Here is a 20,890-nt window from a genome sequence, read left to right as displayed (position 1 = left end):
ACTCTTCATCGCGGTGCGCGGGCCTCTCACTATCGCAGCCTCTCCTGTTGCGGAGCACAGGCTCCAGACGCGCAGGCTCAGTAGTTGTGGCTCACGGGCTTAGTTGCTCCGCGGCATGTGGGATCTTCCCAGACCAGGGCTCGAACCTGTGTCCCCTGCATTGGCAGGCAGATTCTCAACCACTGCGCCACCAGGGAAGCCCGACACTGCAGTCTTGAGGCAGATTTGCCTCTTCTTTGGAAAACTTCATTCTTTGCTTTTTAGGCCTTCAACTGATTGGATGAGGCCCACCCACATTATGGAGAGTAATCTGCTCTACTCAAAGTCTATCGATTTAAATGTAAGTCACATCTAAAACATACCTTCACAGCAACATCTAGACTGGTATTTGACCAAACAACTGGGCACCAGAGCCTAGTCAGGTTGACCCATAAAACTAACCATCACATGCCTCATTCTCTAATTTGTGGTCCCTTGCTGCCAGCAGGTCCAAGGGGACCTCTTTTTCCTTCTGCTTCTCCAGAAATCATGTATGGACCACTCCAGAATCCTTCCCACCAAAGGACTTTTCCCTGGCCTACCATATCTTTCAGCAGCGATGAGACATACCCGTCCACCAAATGTTTGCCTCCTTTTACTCCCCCATGTACTGTATCACTGCACTATCTCTTTATCCTGACAGAGTGGGTGCCCTTCCGGGCTGATGCAGCTTTCAATCAAACCTCCTACTGAACTAGAGACTTTTTTTTTAAATCTCTTTTCAAAATTAATTTTGAACTGTGGCTCATTTTTAATTTAGGAAATTGCTGTTACTTAAGTGATTATATTTTTACCCAAATGGAAAAGTTATAGAATTGTGATTCTTACAGTAGTGTTTTTGTAAACAAAGTTGATTTAAATTAAAGAAAAAAAAAGGTTGTTGGTTTACTGCTGTTTTCCCAGCTCCCAGCACTGTGCCTTGCATGTAACAGGAGCTCAATAAGCATCTGTTGAATGAATCTGTTAACATAGTGAATTAGTCACATTCTCATTTAGACTCTTCTTGCATTCTAAGATAAATTCTCATCAGTCACGATGCATTATTCATTCAGAATACATCTAAATTAAATCTAGTTCTTGAGTGATTGATTCTTCTGTGTTCCATACGTGATTGGGCCTGTTTCTTTTCTTATGCCGCCTTTGTCCTTGCTGGTATCAGAGTTAAGTCGGGCTTATAAAATGAATCACATAGCTTTCCATTTCATTCTGTGCTCTGGAAAGACTTGGAGAGGATGGGAATTATCTGTTCCTTGACTACTTGGGAAAACTCATTGTAAAACATTTGGTCCATATGCCTTTTTGGTGGGTATTTCTTAGACAACCATTCCATTTCTTCTGTGGTTATTGGCCTGGTCAGGTTTCCACTTCTTGCGGATTCAGTTTTGAAAATTTAGGTAGTCTTCAATAATTGTTCGCTTTTTAAAATATATTGTTATACATTATATATAACATTCTTTAAATTCTCCTCTATATCAGTATTATGTCTGTTTTTTAATCCCAGCGTTAATTTTATCTTTTCCTTTCTCTTGATTAAATTTCACAAAATTTATCTAATTGCTTTTTCTTCTCAAAAAACCTGTTCTTCATTTTTATTCATTTAGGGTTGCCAGATTTAGCTAATAAAAATATAGAATATAAGTATGTGCCCTCATTAGTTTCCCATTTTATCTTTTTTTTTCTTTTCCTTTCGTTGTTTTTTTTTGTTTTGTTTTGTTTTGTTTTTCCTAGCTTCTTGGGTTAAAAGCCTAGGCATTTATTTTCAGTCTTTCTCATTTTCTAAAACTCTGTTTAAACCTACAGAGATTTTCTTCTTTCATCCCATTCCACGGGTTTTTGTTCAATTCTAAATAATTTGTAACTTCTATCATTGCTTTCTCTTTAATCCAAGATTTATTTAGATGTCTCTTTTTATTTTTAATTGTTAAGTGTGTATATAGCTTTGGGGATGGTTCTTTTTATCCTCAGTTTCTGATTTTAGTACATTGTAATCATTGCATGTGGCCTGAAATCTGTCAAGATTTTCTTTATGGTCAAGTACCTGCTTTCCAGATTTTTTGGTATTGTGACACATGTGGAAAACCATATTTGTGCATCTAATTGGGGTAAACCAAAAGGAATTGAGAGTCTCAGATAAGAATGCTAGTGGGGGACTCTCCTGACAGTCCAGTGGTTAAGAATCCACACTTCCACTGCAGGGGGCAGGGGTTCAATCCCTGGTCAGGGAACTAAGACCTCACATGTCCCATGGTGCAGCCAAAACAAAACAAAAAAATGCCAGTGGGAGTCAGGCCACAGTCCCCAAAAGCCTCTGGCCCATCCTGGATCCCATTCAGTCACCCATGGTATACAACTTGAAAAACGTGCTCAGTTTTTGTGAATGTTTTATGTGTATTTGAAAAGAATGCTGTTTCTCTTCTTGCTGATATGTGCATATATATGTATATATTTGCATATATGTTTAAGATTTCAATGGTCTGACTCAAATCCTCTATAGTTACTTCTTTTGATCTGTTTTCCTGGTGATCACATCCTCCTCTTTTACCACTAGTGGTAAACACTATCCTGCATTTGGTGCTTATCATTCTATGCATTTTATTATGCTTTAAGTACTATGTATTTAATGTGAATCAGTATATAGTATTCAACTGCCTGTTTTAAATTTTATATAAACACTATCTTACTGAATATCTTTTTTAGCAATTTGCTTTTTTCATTCAATATATTTGCAAAAGCCATCCCTATACTGAATGTGTAGCTCAAGTTTAATCATAATCTAATCAGATTCTATTGTAGTAATCTTTATTAATGAATCCAATTTAACTACTCATTTTCCTATTGATGTATATTTCTAATATATGTTTCTATTTTTTTTTTACTTTTACTATGCTGCTCTGAACATTCTTGTCCAAGTCTACTGACTTACTATGGCAAGAGTTTCTCTAGAGTACATGCCTCAGAGTGAAATCCTAGGCCCTAGATTATGTGCATTAATAACTCTTCTAGACATTACCAAATTGTTCTCCAAAGTGGATATAACAATTTATATTCCTTCCAGGGGTGCATAATAGGTCCTATGGCTCCATACTCTCACCAGCAATCGGTATCTTCACATTTATATTTATTTTTGCCAAACTGGTTAAAAATTGAACTTGGTTTTTATTTTCATTTTTATAATTCCTAGTAAGGTTCATCATCCTATGATTTGTCATTTGGTTTTTCTTTTCTGTGAATTTTTTAACTTTTGTCTCTTTTTTCCCAATAGGTTACTTGTATTTTGTTGATTTGTAGGAGTTCTTTATGTAATCTGGATACTAATCCTTGTGTAACATTATATATATTACAAGTATCTTCTTTCAGATTGTAAGTTTTTGTAACAATCAATTTTTATGATGTCTTTTAATAAACAACTTTTTTTTTCATTTTAATGTAGTTGAAATTATCAACCTCTTCCTTTGTGATTTGGGTTTTTGGCTTTCTTTCACCTTAAAAGGCAAGACCATAAAAATATTCTCTAGTTTTTTCTTCTAAAAATTGCTTTTCACTTTGGGTTCTTATCTGAAATTCATTTTGGGTGTATGGTCTGAGCTAGGGATATAATTTTGTATAATGGGTTATCCCAGCATCTTGGATATAATAGTTCATCTTTTCCCTATAGATCCAGAGTGTCAGTTTTATATAAGTCATGTTTTCATAGATAGATGGGTCTGCTCTGTTCCTAATTGTCCAATTGTCCATTCATGCACTAATAGCACACTGTTTTAATAACCATAGCTTCATATTAAAGGTGGAAGTCTGGTAGGAAAAGTTTCTCCATCTTTTTCTTCTGTTTGATTGGGCCTAGTTGAATCCTAAATTAAGTTACTGTCTCTTAAAACTGTGAAGATAATATTGCACTTTTATTTTTAATTCAGTGTTTCTGATGAAAAGTCTGATGTCAATTTGATGCTCCTTCCTTTGTAGCCAGTCTATCTGCTTTGGGGGTTTTTTTTCTGGAAGATTTTAAGATTTATCTTTTTATCTTTTCTATCACAAATCTCACACTATTTGTAGGGATTTTGTAGGGAGCTTTCAATCTGAGGACAGAATTCTCTTATTTAAATGTTCTGCTTCCCTTCCCTACTCTATATTCTTTCTTTCTAGAACTCTTATTAAATGAAAGTTAGAATTCTGGATCTATCTTCCAACATCTCTTGATTTTTCTTTCATATATTTTATCTTTTTCCTATTTGGTCTATGTTCCGGGAGAATTTTATAGCTCTGTCTTCCAGTTCATTAATTTGTTCCTCAGCAAATTAATTTAGCCTTTCTATTAAATTATCTCAACAATCGACTCCCACAATCCTTGTTTATTCTTATTTATATGTGTATTAAGTTTTCCCATTTGGTGACACAAATCACACTATTTCAAAGCCTTAATCTTCTTGCCCTATTAACTCTGTTTTGTCAGATAGAAGTTTTATCATCTGTTGGGTTTCTTATCTCTCTTTCATGGTGGCATTCTTTAAAGTTTGGCCATTCTTGATTTTTCACTCATCTCTTTAGTGGACATTTCCTGTTAGATCCATGCTGCATCTGTTTTCTTAGCCTTTTCTAAAGAAGCACAGAATTTACCACTGGGTATACCTTGAAGGCTAATGTTCTGGTATGGGTGTTCCCCACTCCTCCAGGTATTGCCAGACACTGGGGGTGGGGCACTGCCTTATCTTTCTTGCTGCCACCCTCCTACCCATTTTTCTTCATTGAAGATAGAAACCACCATCACTGTTTGACTGAAGGGATAGAAAAGTAGTGGTGACAGCAATCAAACTATCTAGATATTCCTGCTGTGGTACCTGAATTGATCAATTTATTGGTTATCTTTGAACTTCTTCCTGCTGCTAGCACCCATCACTTTAGGGCAAGGAACATTCTTGGTGCCCCTACTACATTTTGCAGCAATAGCCACTGTTCTCATTTTTTTTTTTTTTTTTTGGCTGTACTGTGTCTTCGTTACTGCACGTGGGTTTTCTCTAGTTGAGGCGAGTGGGGGCTACTTTTCATTGTGGTGTGCAGGCTTCTCATTGCGGCAGCTTCTCTTGTTGCAAAGCATGGGCTCTAGGAGCGCAGGCTTCAGTAGTTGTGGCGCACAGGCCCAGTAGTTGTGGTGCACGGGCTTAGCTGCTCCACGGCATGTGGGATCTTCCTGGACCAGGGCTTGAACCTGTGTCCCCTGCATTGGCAAGTGGATTCTTAACCACTGCGCCACCAGGGAAGTCCCACTGCTCTAGTTTTAGCTCTGGTTTATCTCCACCAGATTCTGTGTCATGCAGGGATATGTCAAAATGTCTGGTCCCTAGAAATTTCCTCTCTTATTTCCCATGCAGTTGTGATTTTCTTCATTTATCTTTTCCATTACTTATAGAAACTGGGAGCTGAAGAGAAGATTGTATCATTTTTTTCAATCCATTATCTGCAAATTCACTTTTTCATCACACTTAAGTTATGTATAATGAGAGAAATAAGACAAAGAAGTGGTCTGTGGAGGCCAAAATATCACCTTATTCTGATACAGCTATGGGGGAACGTAGCTTAGCATGAAAGCCAGATGAGCTTACTAATACTGAACCACAGAATAATATAAACTTAACCAGCCTGGCCCAGCAGCACCGACTGGGGCAGGTCTCATCATATGGATGGCATTCTGTCCTGCAAGAAATAGAACTGTGCTTTCTCTGGCTGACTGGCTCCCAAAGAGGAAGGAGAATGAAGCTAACTGTGCTCTGTTTATTATTCCGGAATTCACCAATCAGATTAAGTCACCCTCTCCAAAAAACACAGGAGGTGTACTAAACTTTGTCCCATGGAAGATGTATTCATGTACTATTGCCACTGTAACAAATTACCACAAACACAGTTGCTTGAAACAACACAAATTGATTGTCTTATAGTTCTGGAGGTCAGAAGTCCAAAATCCATTTCACTGAGCTAAAATCAAGGTGTTGGTAGGGCTGGTTACTTCTGGAGACCCTAAGGGGAAAATCTGCTTTCTTGCTTTTTTTAGGTTCTATGCCCACCTGTATTTCTTGACTTGTGGCTCCTTCTTCCATCTCCAAAGCTCATCACTCCCATCTCTGCTTCTGTCATCACATCACCCTCTTCTCCAACTCTTACTCCTCCTGTGTCCCTCTTATAAGGACCCTTGTGATTACATTGGGACAACCAGGTTATCCAGGGTCTTTTAGCAACTTAAGCTACATCTCACTAGAATGAGGGTAGTTCCTACAGGGCCTCCCAATTAGAAAATAATAATACCAACCAAGGCTGTTCCATTACATTGGGACAACCTCAGGATCCCTAACTTAAGCACGTCTGCAAAGTCTTTTTTGCTGTACAAGGTAACATACTCACAGGTTCTGGGGATTAGGATGTGGACATGTTTGGGGAAACATTATTCAGCCTAGGACAGAGGTAGTATCAATAGCTGGTTAAGAATGATTCCCCACTGATATTCCCTTGATTCTTGTTCCCTTAAACCATTGGTTTAGCCATTAAGCCTATGTCAACCAGAAGTGTGTCTCACATCTTCAAGAGAGAATCTCGGCAGCCTATCAGAACAGTCCTGCCCTATTTTCTTGAGGCTACCTTTCCCTCTTGTGTCAACCAACTTTGTACCCCCCCAGGGACACTAGTAGGAAAGAGATTTTGCTCATGAAAAGTTCCAAAAGAGTTCCCTAGTATGTATTACTTAAATAGTTCAGTGCCATTCTGTATCCAAGGCTAAAATTTCATTCATTTTTCTATTACTTTTTTATTACGCCTATCCATATAGTCCATGTAGCATATCAGAGGATCAGCAATGAGATTAACTGACAAAATTACACTAGTCTAATAATAATATGCACAGAGAAACCTGGAAATCATCGTCAGGGAAATGCAAATCAAAACCACAGTGAAATATCACTTCACACCTGTTAGCATAGCTTTTATCAAGAAGACAAGAAATAACAAGCATTGGTGAGGATGCAGAAGAAAGGGAACCCTTGTGCACTGTTGGTGGGAATGTAAACTGATGCAACCACTATGGGAAACAGTATGGAGGTTCCCCCCAAAATTAAAAATAGAACTACCATATGATACAGTAATTTCATTCCTGGGTATTTATCTGAAGGAAGCGAAACACTAACCTGAAAAGATACATGCACTTCATGTTCACTGCAACATTACTTCCAATAGCCAAGACGTGGAAGCAACCTAAATGCCTATCAATGGATGAATGAATAAAGAAAATGTGATATACATAGATTATATACTATACTAAGTGAAATAACTCAAATACCATATGATCTCACTTATATGTGGAATTTTTCAAAAATGAATTCGTAGACACAGAGAACAGATCGGTAGTTGCCAAAGGCAGGGGTGGTGGTGTGGTGAAATGGGTGAAGGTGGTCAAAGGTACAAAATTCCACTTATAAAATAAATAAGTCTCAGGGATGTATGTACAATATGGTGACTATAGTTAATAATACTGTACTGCATATTTGAAAGTTGCTAAGAGAATAGATCTTAAAAGTTCTCATCCCAAGGAAAAATTTTGTAACTACGTGTGGAAGTGTGGTACACACTTCCCTGGTGGTGCAGTGGTTGAGAGTCCGCCTGCCGGTGTGGGGGACACGGGTTCATGCCCCGGTCCGGGAGGATCCCACATGCTGCGGAGCGGCTGGGCCCGTGAGCCATGGCTGCTGAGCCTGCGCGTCTGGAGCCTGTGCTCCGCAACGGGAGAGGCCACAACAGTGAGAGGCCCGCGTACAGCAAAAAAAAAAAAAAGAAAGAAAAACCTTTTCATTTTCACATCCTTTTTGAACTTGAGGTGCCGGCACTGCAGTGTTGTCGTGAAGGTGAATTCTGTCTAACAGAACTCCCACAATAACCAGTAAACACTTTTCTTCCTGTGCTGCAATGGCTCTTTCCACTGCCTCCTTCTGTGGAATTCCTTAGGCCTAAGAAAACCATCACCTGGGGACGATTTCTCCCTCACATCTGAATAACCGGTTTCTAGCAGCCTTGAGGACAAAAATAGAGGGAGTAATTCTTGAGCCACATGAATTCAGACTTAGTCCATCTACCCGGCCCTCTTTTGCCCTTGAAGATGGTTCAAAACAACATAAAAGCGGAATTTAAAGTCGGGCTGTTTGTTTATCTTACCTACCTAGGCTTAGCACTAGCACATTGAAAACTAATCTCTCACTAATGCTCTGTGGTCCAGAGAGAACCCAGCTGCCCCATGGTTTAAACACAGCAAATATTTTCTTGCTTCTTTAATATCTAAAAGGACGGTATATGAAAAGACTGTTTCTTTCTCCTTATAATTGAATCCTTGCCCCAGCTGTAACTGCTTATTAAGGCCTCTTCAGCCCGCTGGCCCCTGCTACGTTCCTCTCCTGGTCCCTGTACTCACGCCAAGGCCCTCTTACAACCTCTGAGTGGCTTTTCCAAGGTCTTTTTCCCCAGCCACATCTCTTAAGAGCCAACTGTACCATCAGAGAAAACTACCTGGTCCAATATAAGCCTATACAAACTGCCAAGGTCAAAATGTCCTTGGAGAACAGACTAGTGGTTGCCAAGAGGGAGAGGGCTGGGGAAGGGATGAGGTGGGAGGCTGAGGTTAGCAGATGGAAGCTTTTATATATAGAATGGATAAACAACAAGGTCCTAGTGTATATATAGCACAGGGAACTATATTCAACATCCTGTAATAAACCATAATGAATATTTCACAAAAGAATGTATATGTATGTATAACTGAATCACTTCACTGTACAGCAGTAATTAACACAAAACTGTAAATCAACTATACTTCAATTAAAAAAAAAAAAAGATCAAAATGTCCTGCACACACACTCAAGAACAAGACCCCAGGGCCAATGCCAATCCTTTGCCACTCTAGAAGCCTTGATCACTCTACATGTACTCGTTTGCTTCTCCCTGACTGTTCTCCTTATTCCTCACATACCAATTTTCTGGCCAATGCATCAAAAGTGAGTATCCAATCGAAGGCACCCTTCCTCCTTTTCTGAGTTCAAAACACATTAAGAAATAAGATAACGGAATGGAAAAAGAAAACCAAATGATTACTTAATTCCTAATAAAGCTGGGTTGCAGGATTCGGTTTACTATGAGACAAGAACTTCCTGACACGAGGCCCCAGAATAAGATCCAGCAACTCTGATCCAAAGTAGACCTGCCTCACTGAGGGTGGGAGCGGCAGCTGCTCCTAGAGCGGACCTCATGCTAGCTGGGTGCCAAAGAGGAAGTGGGCAGGAATGAGCTAAGCAAGCCCACTTTACTTCCCCCAAATTTGCCAATTAAATCATGCCCTGCTTCAGTTCAGGGCAAAGTTAAGAAAGGGACAAAAAAAGCCAGGTGTCACACTAATGCAACTCCCTTCCCCTGAAAGGCAGTGTTTGAATTTCTTTTACTAGTAAAATATATGTATGTATGACTTGGGTAATTAGATAAATGGATTTTAAAAAATTTTTTATTGGAGTATAGTTGCTTTACAATGTTGTGTTAGTTTCAGCTGTACAGCAAAGTGAATCAGTTATACGTATACATGTATCCCCTCATTTTTGGATATCCTTCCCATTTAGGTCACCACAGAGCATTGAGTAGAGTTCCCTGTGCTATACGGTAGGTTCTCATTAGTTATCTATTTTATACATAGTATCAATGACATAGTGTATATATGTCACTCCCAATCTCCCAGTTCATCCCACCCCCCCTTTCCCCTCTTGGTATCCATACGTTTGTTCTCTACATCTATGTCTCTATTTCTGCTTTGCAAATAGGTTCACCTATACCGTTTTTCTAGATTCCACATATATGCGTTAATATACGATATTTGTTTTTCTTTTTCTGACTTACTTCACTCTGTATACAATGGAATAACTTGATTAAAAAAAAAAAAAAAAAGAAGTGCTGGTAGAAGCCGCTACCTGGTGGGACTGAGGTGCCAAGGTTATAATCTGAAAGTCTAAAGCTTAGATTTCTCCGGCATTATCAATTAGCATTAGGAAATGATTTCCTACTCTTTCAAATAGTTTTCCATATGTCTTTATGAAAACACTTTAGTTCATACATTTATTAGCGATGTACTTAAAAACATTTACAGTTTGCAGCAAGATTTATATACAAGTTTTTCTCAATTACAGAGACAAATGTTTTTGGCCTTCTCAGCTTCCTTCCATTACCCCTTCTGTTCTTTCTTTTCATCCCCACCATGTGACTCACTCCTCACTTCCAGACTTGAATGAAATTGCCACACCACGAGGTGTGAAATTAATTTCCCAAATGGTCACAGAGTGGCCAGATGATGCCACCTGGGAGTTCAGAGGACTTAGCTCCGCACAGGGTGAACTGTGGCCAAGGGAAAGGGAAGCAGGAGGAAGCAGGCAGATAGATGCCCTCTTCTTGCTCTTTTTCTTGGACTCCTCTGAGGTGTAGCTTCTTCCTGAAACCTTTCTGAAGAATTCCTGAGTCCTGAGCAAATACACCTAATGAAAGACCTGCTATTCAAAGACTACTTTGCACCCTCTCTTCCCTTTTTCCTAACTCTTACCACCTGAAACCACTCGGGTTATTTAGGGTCATCTTGCCCTTGCCCAAAAGCCAAACTCAGGGCTTCATGTATCCTGTCTGCCACAAATCCAGCGCTTACTCAGTATTTCTTAGGGAAGCAAAGAGAAGATTGCTTTACATATTACATAGGAAACCTTCCTTTGAAATATCTTTGAGTTTCTTTCCTCAAAAGTTCCACAGCTTAGAGCTCACCCAACTCTACTTCCTCTTCTCTTCAAGATTCTAATAAAATTTTCTTCCTCATTCTGTGGTGGGTAGAATAATTCTGTCTCCTCTCAGCATTTTAATTTTCCTCACTGCCAATCACCCTGCTTATTTCAACAAAGGCCCTCTAGTGAGCCGAATGCACAAAGCATTCATTCTTCCTTGTAGACAAGAAGGGAGGTATTGCCAGGACATGCTTTTAATATGTGTTCCCCATGTCACACAGGCATAAAGCAAAATTCCAAGCTGGCAAGAAGTGGAGGGAAGAAAAAGTTATGTCAGGGTGAAGCAAGCATGGGTCTAGGTAGGTACAAGTTTGTAGTGATGTCTGGTGGAGGGAAAGATCCAGATCAGGAACGTGAATCTTGAGGCAGGGGCAGACATGACCTAAAACTGGGTTCAAATGAGGCCACATCACCTGTGAAGGGGAGGCCAGGAGCTGGGAAAGGATTTTCAGTCATACTGGGAACAGGCATAGTTCAGTTTAATACTCAGTAAATCTTATACTCAATAAACATCCTGTAAGTTTGCCGCCAGGATCAGAACAGATTCCCGGGGCAAGGAGACTGATTCGGAAAGTGGACAAATAGATCTCCTGCCTAGAGTCGAGGGTTGAAGGACCAGGAAACCAAGTCGTTTCCTACTCTTAATATTTTCTCCTCATGCTTAAGAATAACACATTTTCTATTGATGCTGTTAACACATTATCACAGGGACTTCCCTGGAGGTCCAATGGCTAGGACATCGCCTTCCAGTGCAGGGGGTGCGGGTTCGATCCCTAGTTGAGGAGCTAAGATCCCACATGCCTCACGGCTAAAAGACCAAAACATAAAACAGAAGCAATATTGTAACAAATTCAATCAAGACTTTAAAAATGGTCCACATTTAAAAAAAAAGAAATCTTTAAAAAATATTACCACAAACTTGGTGGCTTGAAACAACACAAACAGTCTCTTGCAGTGCCATGGGCTAGGAGTCTGACACGTGTCTCACTGGGCTGACATCCAGGTGTTGACAGGGGAGAATCCTTTTCCCTGCCTTTTCCATCTTCCAGAGGCTGCTGCCTTCCTTGGCTCGTGGGCCCTTCCATCATTTTCACAGCCAACGAGGGCAAATTGAGTCCTCTCATCACTTCACTCTGATCTCTTCTGCCTTCCTCTTCCACTTTTCAGGATCCATGTGATTACATTGGGTCCACTTGGATTACACAAAATAATCTTCCTACTCGAAGGTCAGCAAATTAGCAAACTTAATTCTGTCTGCAACCTGAACTCCCCTTTGCCATGTGATAAAACATAAGCACAGAATCTGGGGATTAGGATGTGTGCATCTTTGGGGAGCCATTATTCTACCTACAACATGGTGATAAGTACTGTGGAGAAAAACAGAGCAAGGATGGGAAAGAGGGAGGGACCACTCTTCCATAGTTGTGCTGCCCTCTGACCACAGCTGGAAAGGTTCTCTGGTTTTGTTTTTAAGGATTCTTGTTTTTGTTTTTGTTTTGTTTTGTTTTGTTTTGTGGTACACGGGCCTCTCACTGTTGTGGCCTCTCCCATTGCGGAGCACAGGCTCCGGACGCGCAGGCTCAGTGGCCATGGCTCACGGGCCCAGCCGCTCCGCGGCATGTGGAATCCTCCTGGACCGGGGCACAAACCCGCGTCCCCTGCATTGGCAGGCAGACTCTCAACCACTGCGCCACCAGGGAAGCCCTTAAGGATTCATTTGATTAGATTGAGCCGACCTGGATAATCCGAGATCTTCTCCCCATCTCAAGGTCCTTAACATTAATCATTAAGACCCTTTTGTCATTTAAGGTAACATATTCACAGGTTCCAGGGATTAGGATGTGGACATATTTGGGGAACCATTATTCTACATGCCACATCTTACCTATGATGGAATTTTCTAGGTGTCTAGGCTTGTTGATGACTCTGAATTTCCAACTTGTACTCAAAAAGGTCAAAAGCCTTTGGAGAGAATTTAACTGGTAGGTATGATATTTCAATTTCGTCAAAAAGCAGAAATTAAGATTTCTCACTATGAGCTCCCTAGACTGGAAAAATGTGTGCATATTTTCTCTTGACTCAGAAGTGAAGCAGCAGTGTGATGCCTCCATCACCACCAAGGTACAAAAGAGTTACATCAGCCCAAATAATCCCCTGGTGCTGCCGCTGTGTATCCAGCACACCTTCTCACCCCAAGCCCGCAGCAATCACTGATCCAGTCTCCATCTCTTTGCTTTTGCCTTTCTGAGAATGTTACATAAATGGAATCATATGATCTGCAGTCTTTTGGGTCTGGCTCCTTTCACTGAGCAAAATGCATTTGATATTCACCCATGTTGTTGCATGTACCAATAGTTCTTCCATTTTTATTGCTGAGTAGCATTCCATTGTATGGATGTGCCACAGTTTGTTTATCCATTCAATTGTAGACAGACATGTGGGTTTCCAGTTTTGGTGATTATGAATAAAGCTGCAATAAACATTCATGTACAATTTTTTGGTGTGAACTTAAGTGTTCATTTCTCTTGGGTAAACATCTAGGATTACTGGGTCATATGGTAAATGTATGTTTATCTTTATAAGAAACTGCGAAGCTCTCTCCCAAAGTGGCTGTACCATTTTGCACTCCTACCAGGAATGTATGAGAGTTCCAGTTGCTCTACATCCTTGCCAGCATTTAGTATTGTCAGTTTTTTGTTTTGTTTCAGTTTGGTTTGGGTTGGGTTGGGTTTTTATCCATTCTAATATGTGTGGTATTATCTCACTGTGGTTTTAATTTCCCTAATTACTAATGATGTTGAGCATATTTTCATGTGCTTATTCCCCATTCATGAAGTATCTGTTCAAAATCTTTTGCCAATGTTAATTGGGTTGTTTGTTCTCTTATTGGTAAGTCTTGAAAGTTCTCATATATTCTGCATGTAAGTCTTTTGTCAGGTATGTGATTTTAAAATATTTCTCCTAGTCTGTGACTTGTCTCTTCTTTCTCTTAATGGTGTATTTCACACATGAAAAGTTTTTAATTTTGATGAAGTCCAATTTACGAATTTTTTTCTTTCATGGATCATGCTTTCAGCGTCATATTTAAGAATCCTTTCCTTAATCCAAGGTCACGATTTTCTCCTGTGTTTTCTTCCAGAAGCTTTATAGTTTTACATTTTGCATTTAGATATATGATCCATTTTGAGGTGATTTTTGCATAAGACAAAAGGTATGGGTTGAGATTCTTTTCCTCTTCCTCCTCTTCCTCCTTCCCCTTCCTCTGCTTTGTTTTCTTTTCTTTTTTTTTTTTTTGCATATGGTTGTTATTTGTTCAACAGCATTTATTGCAAAGACTATCCTTCCTGCATAAAATTGGTTTTGTTTTTTTGTCAAAAACAGACTGACAATACATGGGTGGATCTATTTCTGGACTCTGTATACTGTCCCATTGATCTTTGTATCTATCCTTTCAACAAACACCACTGTCTTGATTACTATAGCTTTGGTGAATAGGTAAATATATTTTTTTAATCCAAAAATCTCCATCACTCAAAATATGTCATCTTGAGCAAGTTACATAACTTCTCTTAACTTCAGTTTTCTCAACTGTAAAAAGAGGATATTCATAGGACCTCTGTGAAACAGCCATTATAGGAACTGACTAGACAAGGCATGGGGGGGGCGGGATTGTGGTGGATGTTGCCTGTTTTGTTTGTCCAACTCTCCTCCTTTCTTCCAGGGTCAGCATCTCCTTCTTTTACAGAACAACTCTTCTTACTCACTTTAGAATATATACCCCAAGCATAGTAACACCAGCCTATACATCATATTTCCCAATCATGTGCCTACATGATTTCATAGATTATGTTCAGCCTCATGGACAGTTCTACTTTTTTGTTTGTTGATTTTTGATCGGTAGGCAAATTCCTACCAATTCTTCAATACTTAAAATCACATTTCCTCAGCAAAACTTTCCCAGAGATGCCTTTGTCCATGTGTACCCTCCCAGCAGTTTGTTCAAATCTATTTTATTGTTTCTAACTCATTATACTATGATTTCACACACACACATACACACACACACACACATACACACACTACACACACACACCCCTTGGAGCTCCTTGAGGGCTTGAGGGCTTGAATAATGTTTTTTATACCTAATGCTTAGCATACAGTAGGTGCTCAATACATTTTTATTGGGAGGAAAAAGGAAAGGAAAAAAGAAAACTGATTGATACAGATTCCTTCCCTGATAGATATTTGCCTGAACTTTGTGCAAATGGGCCTCCTTGCAGTGCGTATGAGCACCACGGGCATACGTTATTTTAGCTCTTTTAATGACTCGGCCAGATGACCACAGAATAGATTATGCCAAGCACTAATGCAGTTACATCATACCAGCACGGACTGGTTCTCATTTGGTTAATTAAGATATATTGTGCTGAGGAATGAGGCACTGGCCCTAGGAAGCAGGTCTAGCACACCAGCCACGAAGAAAACATGCTTATTATCCCAAGCATGGGCCATGTTACATCAGATTATTAAGTAGCGTTCCAACATGCCCTTAGTTTTGAATTGTTCTCAGTGTTCCCCAAGTAAAGAATAATGTGTAGTGTCCACTCAGAACAGAACAACCGAGGAAAACAAATACAATGCTCCAGATGCTAAAACTGAACGGAAGAATGGACTTCTATGAATATACTGTGCAAACTGAGAGACAGCAAGGAGTGATGGGAATAGATGCTGAGGAATATCAGTGAACAGGTAAGGGAAGGATGTATTTTGAAAAGGTGCCACATGTGTGAATAAATCAGCTTCCTCCCATTAGGGGTGTGATATTGTGATATATCATAAGAAATATATATTTGGTCTTCATCTCCTTTTCTGGCACAGAACTCTTAAAACCCTTAAAATTTCCTAGATAATGAGTGATCAAGGTGTCTTATTTTATGTTAATGAGGTGACTCTTGGAAAGCATCTAAGGGGTGGGGTTGGTTGCCAGAGGAACCAACCCTGTGATGAGAGAGTTGGAACTTTCAGTCCCACCCCATCCTATGGGGAGAGGAGAGGCTCCCCTCTATTCACACACACCCCCACCCCAGGCTGAATCAATCGCCAATGGCCAATGATTTAATCAATCATGCCCAGGTAATGAAGTCTCCATAAAAAGCCAAAAGGGGGCCTCCCTGGTGGCGCAAGTGGTTAAGAGTCCGCCTGCCGATGCAGGGGATACGGGTTCGTGCCCCGGTCTGGGAGGATCCCATATGCCGCGGAGCGGCTGGGCCCGTGAGCCGTGGCCGCTGGGCCTGCGCGTCTGGAGCCTGTGCTCCGCAACGGGAGAGACCACAGCAGTGAGAGGCCCGCATACCGCAAAAAGAAAAAAAAAAAAAAAAAAAAAAAGCCAAAAGGATGGGGTTCAAAGAGCTTCCAGGTTGGTGAACCTCTGGAGATTTGGGGAGAGTAGCACAGTGGGAGAGGGCATGGAAGCTCCGCCCCCTTTCCTCAGACCTTGCCCTCTGCACCTCTTCCATCTGGCTGCACCTGAGTTATATCTTTTTATAATAAATAGGCAATGTAGTAAGTAAAAGGTTTCCCTGAGTTCTGTGAGCCACTCTAGCAAATCAGTAGAACCCAAGATGGGGTCACTGGAACCTCCAATCTGTAGCCAGTCGGTTAGAAGCACAGGTAATAACAGTGTGACTGGCGTCTGAAGTTAGGATGGGGGGTGGCGGAGCAGTCTTGTGGGACGGAGCCCTTAAGCCGTGGAATCTGATGCCGTCTCCGGGTAGACAGAGCCAGAACTGAGTAGAACTCTAGGACACCCAACTGGTGTCACAGACCACTTGGAGGTGTGGGAACCACTGCCCCACACCACACATCCAAGTTGGTCCCAGAACCTTATAGGCATAATATTAACTTGCCTTCCTGGTAGCTTTGGCTGACATTTCGTAGCACAGCCATTAGCCACCATTTTCACACATTATAATAAGAGATTTTCAAAGCACTTTCAGATGCATTATTTCAGTTGATCATGACAACCACCGCATGAAGAGAAGTTATTAGTTTCCCTCGTAAGCTTAGAGACGGTAGGCTAGGCATCCTACACACAAATAATGATCCAGCTTACAAGTTGGTCACGCCACTGAGAAGGCCTGCCAACTAATCAGATCCACCTCCAACCGGCCCCCACTCCCCATGCCCAGCGCTGGGTATATCCCATCTGAAAAGCAGTTGGCCTTTCCAGGGCTTAAACCCTGGGGGCCCAAATGACAGGCTGAAATTTAGACCTAGGGCTTAATTATTCTTTATAGAATCCCCTCCAAAACAGGAACTGAAAAGCAGATGATGAGAAAATTTCCCTAGGGGCTCTTTAATCACCCAGAGGAAATGACTTTTTAATGAGACCCCTCACTAAATAAACAAATGAGCCAACATCACTTGGCTACTGTTATCTACCGACACCTCCCCCAAAGGAAGCTGGACACCCCCTCCCAGGCAAATGATGCAGGAGGGAAGAAACCTACCCAAACAAGTTTAGCAAAGATAAAGCTTTTGATCGGCTCCTTACCTACTTTAGAAGGTGGCGGCCTTTGAGAAACACCTGAATCTATTTGGAGCTAAAAAACAAGAGGTTCAGAGGCCGGCTCATAGTAAAGGTCCTTCCTATCTCAAGTTAGTCAATCAACCAATCAAGCAGTCAACCAATCGCCTTCCTTGGGCCTTCTCTGGTTCTCCTACCATAAAATGGCCTTCATCCCTTAAGGGGCTTCCAAACCTTAAAATGTCCAGTGGTTGGTGTAGCCTGCCCCCAAAAGTGTCTACGAATCATAATGAAGTAGTATCCCCTGTTTGTCTTCTTCCCAGAGCAACTTTGGAAACTGATACTGTTCTTCCATCTTGCCTGAGGAGAGACAGGTAACAGAGAAATACAGAGGTATTCCTGTAGTCATTCCGAGGAGCTTTGTTTTTATGTCTAATGAAACAATTATTAAAGATTTGGGAATATCAGTTTTCCGTCGATGGCAAGACATTGCTGGCCAGAAATATTTAATCACAAGACCGTCTTCCAATCTGGCAGAAAGTGAAAGAGAATGATTGGGGATCGCGTGTCACCCTGAGCCAGTTGGCTGTGTTCTCACTGAGATTATTTACAAGAATAACAGGACAGTCTCTAAAGGCGGCCTGAGAGTCAGCAGGACCTAAATTTGAGCCCTTTTGCAGCGGCTTAACGTGACCTCGAGCAATAGCTCCCAGGCTCCGTTTCCTCATCGATACAGCTACTTCTCAGAATTTCATCAGGATTAAAAGAAATAACGTAGATAAATGCCTCAGCACACACTGTGTGTTCCATAAATGTTGGCCACTGTTATAATTTATTTAACTGTAGAGAGAAAACATCTGCTTATCAGACTATTGGGGTTTTTTTCCTGTGTGCAGACTGTAGCGAAATGCAACCCAGGCACTTCAGGGAGGTGTAACTCAAAACCTAACATTTGGAATCATTTTTTATATTTCTTCTCACTATAAACTGGAAATAATCCTATGTGACTATTAAAACTGAGTTGGTAGAAAAAGTATAGAAGTTTGCAACAGATGGTCCAGGCTACAACCTAATATCTATTCAGTTACTTGCATTCTAGTTGTATTTTTTCCAAATGAGGGGAAATGGTGGTAGGACATAATTAATGAGCAAGAATTTCCAGGTAATACCGGGCACATCTGCCCTTCCACGTGTGGAGTGGGGAGAAAGGCTGAAGGCCACTGCCCTAAGGGACCTTGACATTTGTAGTTGCATTAAGACTTCTAATTCCCTGTTCAAGCCAGATTTAGAAGGAACTCTGGAACTGCCAACCCATTTTTAAGGAAACAGAGATTGCGATATTAAGTTAGTACATCTAGTTCAGAGGGAAGTTATGTTATATTATAGCTACATCATCACGTTTTTATAAGCCATTTAAATAATAGTAAAATGTCTTCTAACCTAAGAGGTATGAAATTACCTACCCAACCTCAAGATGAAAAGTTTACTATGAAGAGACAGCTGCTACTCAGTGTGATTACATGAAGCTTAGAGTAAGTTTTTTTTCTTTTTTTGGCTACACGCCATGGGGGATCTTAGTTCCCCCACCAGGGTTCGAACCCACGCCCCCTGCACTGGAAGCACAGCATCTTAACCACTGGACCGCAAGGGAAGTCCTAGAGTAAGTTAATAAAATAAAATTTTCCCCTTTTAGAAAGTTTTAGCACATAAAATTATCTTTACTCTGAAAAGTACTCCAAGATATATTTTTAAAGTATTATTTACAGTTGCTATGCACTAGTGGATACATTTCAAATGTATCTTGATTAGACAATCACATGTAACAAAAGTTCCTATCCTTGAAAATGCCTGCAGGAGTTCTGAAAACATAATAACTTCACTTTACTGTAACACTGATACTCTTTTCCTGTTCCAGCTTTTGCCTGCTTCTTTTTAAGATACAAAGAGTACCCATCTTCTCAGTCTCCAGAGCTTTCAGGCCACTGGACAAGAACAGAATGCAAATTACTCAGTAACTACATATTTAAGTAACCACCGTATAATTGGAGCTGAGCAGAGGTGTTCTGGGGAAAAGAAAAACAAAATCAATGACCTTGTGCAAGATGTGTATTCTCCTCATTCAAAGTCTCCCCCCACTATCTGTCCCACCTGCCAAGCCAACTTTATCTCTTTGTATGCCCTGGAACACCCCCCTCCCCGAATCAAGTCTCTTGCATAGCTACCAATCAGAATAGTCCCTTGCTCAAAAATCCTCAAGGACTTCTGTATCAGTTAAGATTTGCATTTGGCAGCTAGTAACAGAGCCCAGAAATAATAGTGGCTTAAACAAGATAAAAGTTTATTTTTCTTTTCTTTTAAAGGAATTCTGGAGATAAGCAATGCAGAGCTGGTACGGCATCGCCTAGAGTTCCTGTATCTTTCTGCTCCACAATGCACCTTCTATGCTCAGGAACAAAGGATACCTCCTCAAGTTGCATCCATCTTATCCACCTTCTAGGCAGCCAGAAGGAGACAGACAGGCAGATGTCAAACTTCGTTTCAAACGCCTTCGGGGCCTAACACAGTCCAGCATACTTCATGAACCCTCTTTAATAACTGCTAGATCCACAAATGAATTAATTTGGCAGCAGTACTGAAGCAGGGCGATGTATCATTTACAAAACTTTAGCAGATTTTAACAGTACACCCAGGGCCTCATATTAGAAACTATAAGGTGTAAATTGCGACTCTTAAACTGACACCCTGCTTTAAAATATCTCTATAATTCGCTTGCCACAGTACCTGAAATTCCCAGAGTTAGAGATTTATTCTGGGTTGTTTTCTTTATTTTTTTATTTGAAGTATAGTTAATGTACAATGTTGTGTTAGTTTCAAGTGGACAGCAAAATGATTCAGATATATATATATATAAATATATATATATATGTACTTTTTCAGATTCTTTTCTCTTATAGGTTATTACAAGGTATTGAATACAGTGCCTTTGGCTAAACAGTAGGTCCTTGTTGTTTACCTATCTTTGTATATCGTAGCGTGTCTATGTTAATCCCAAATGCCTAATTTATAGAGAGTTATTCTGTTAAGAGACTATATTTGCAGTAAAAGGAAATATGCTGAGGGAGCAGGGAGAGTTCAAATACGTATAAGGCAACTTCTAACATATGGAAACTTATAGCCTCCACACGAAAAAAATACTCAACACTATCAAGCAGCATAGAAATGCCAAGATCAGGAGGCATTTCAGAGAAGGATAAAAGTCTACAAACATCTTTTGGTAAATGTGTGAGTCAAGGGATGTGTCAGTGCCCTGCCAAGGCCCGAACAGAATAAATAAGTTGAGGAGAAGGAGGAAGGGCTGTCCCGGGCTGGTCAGAGAAGCTGCCTAGTGGCTGTGCTGATAGACCTGGGTGCCCTGTGTGCAGCAGGGAGGAGTGAGGGCCTTAGAAAACGGGACGACAGGCAACCTGAGAAGGGGAGCAGAAGGTACAAGTAAAAAGTG

At 40.6% G+C, this 20,890-nt stretch overlaps 1 protein-coding gene across 4 annotated transcripts in view; it reads right to left on the bottom strand.

Annotated features, from left to right (window-relative positions):
• Positions 1-20,890, bottom strand: part of APOLD1 (apolipoprotein L domain containing 1) — a 53,477-nt gene that overhangs the window by 20,770 nt on the left and 11,817 nt on the right. The gene's annotated exons all lie outside the window — the stretch shown is intronic.

This window comes from Mesoplodon densirostris, chromosome 11 (genome assembly GCF_025265405.1).
Source record: "Mesoplodon densirostris isolate mMesDen1 chromosome 11, mMesDen1 primary haplotype, whole genome shotgun sequence".
Taxonomy (NCBI): Eukaryota; Metazoa; Chordata; class Mammalia; order Artiodactyla; family Ziphiidae; genus Mesoplodon; species Mesoplodon densirostris.
This window is presented reverse-complemented; position numbering and strand designations above follow the sequence as displayed.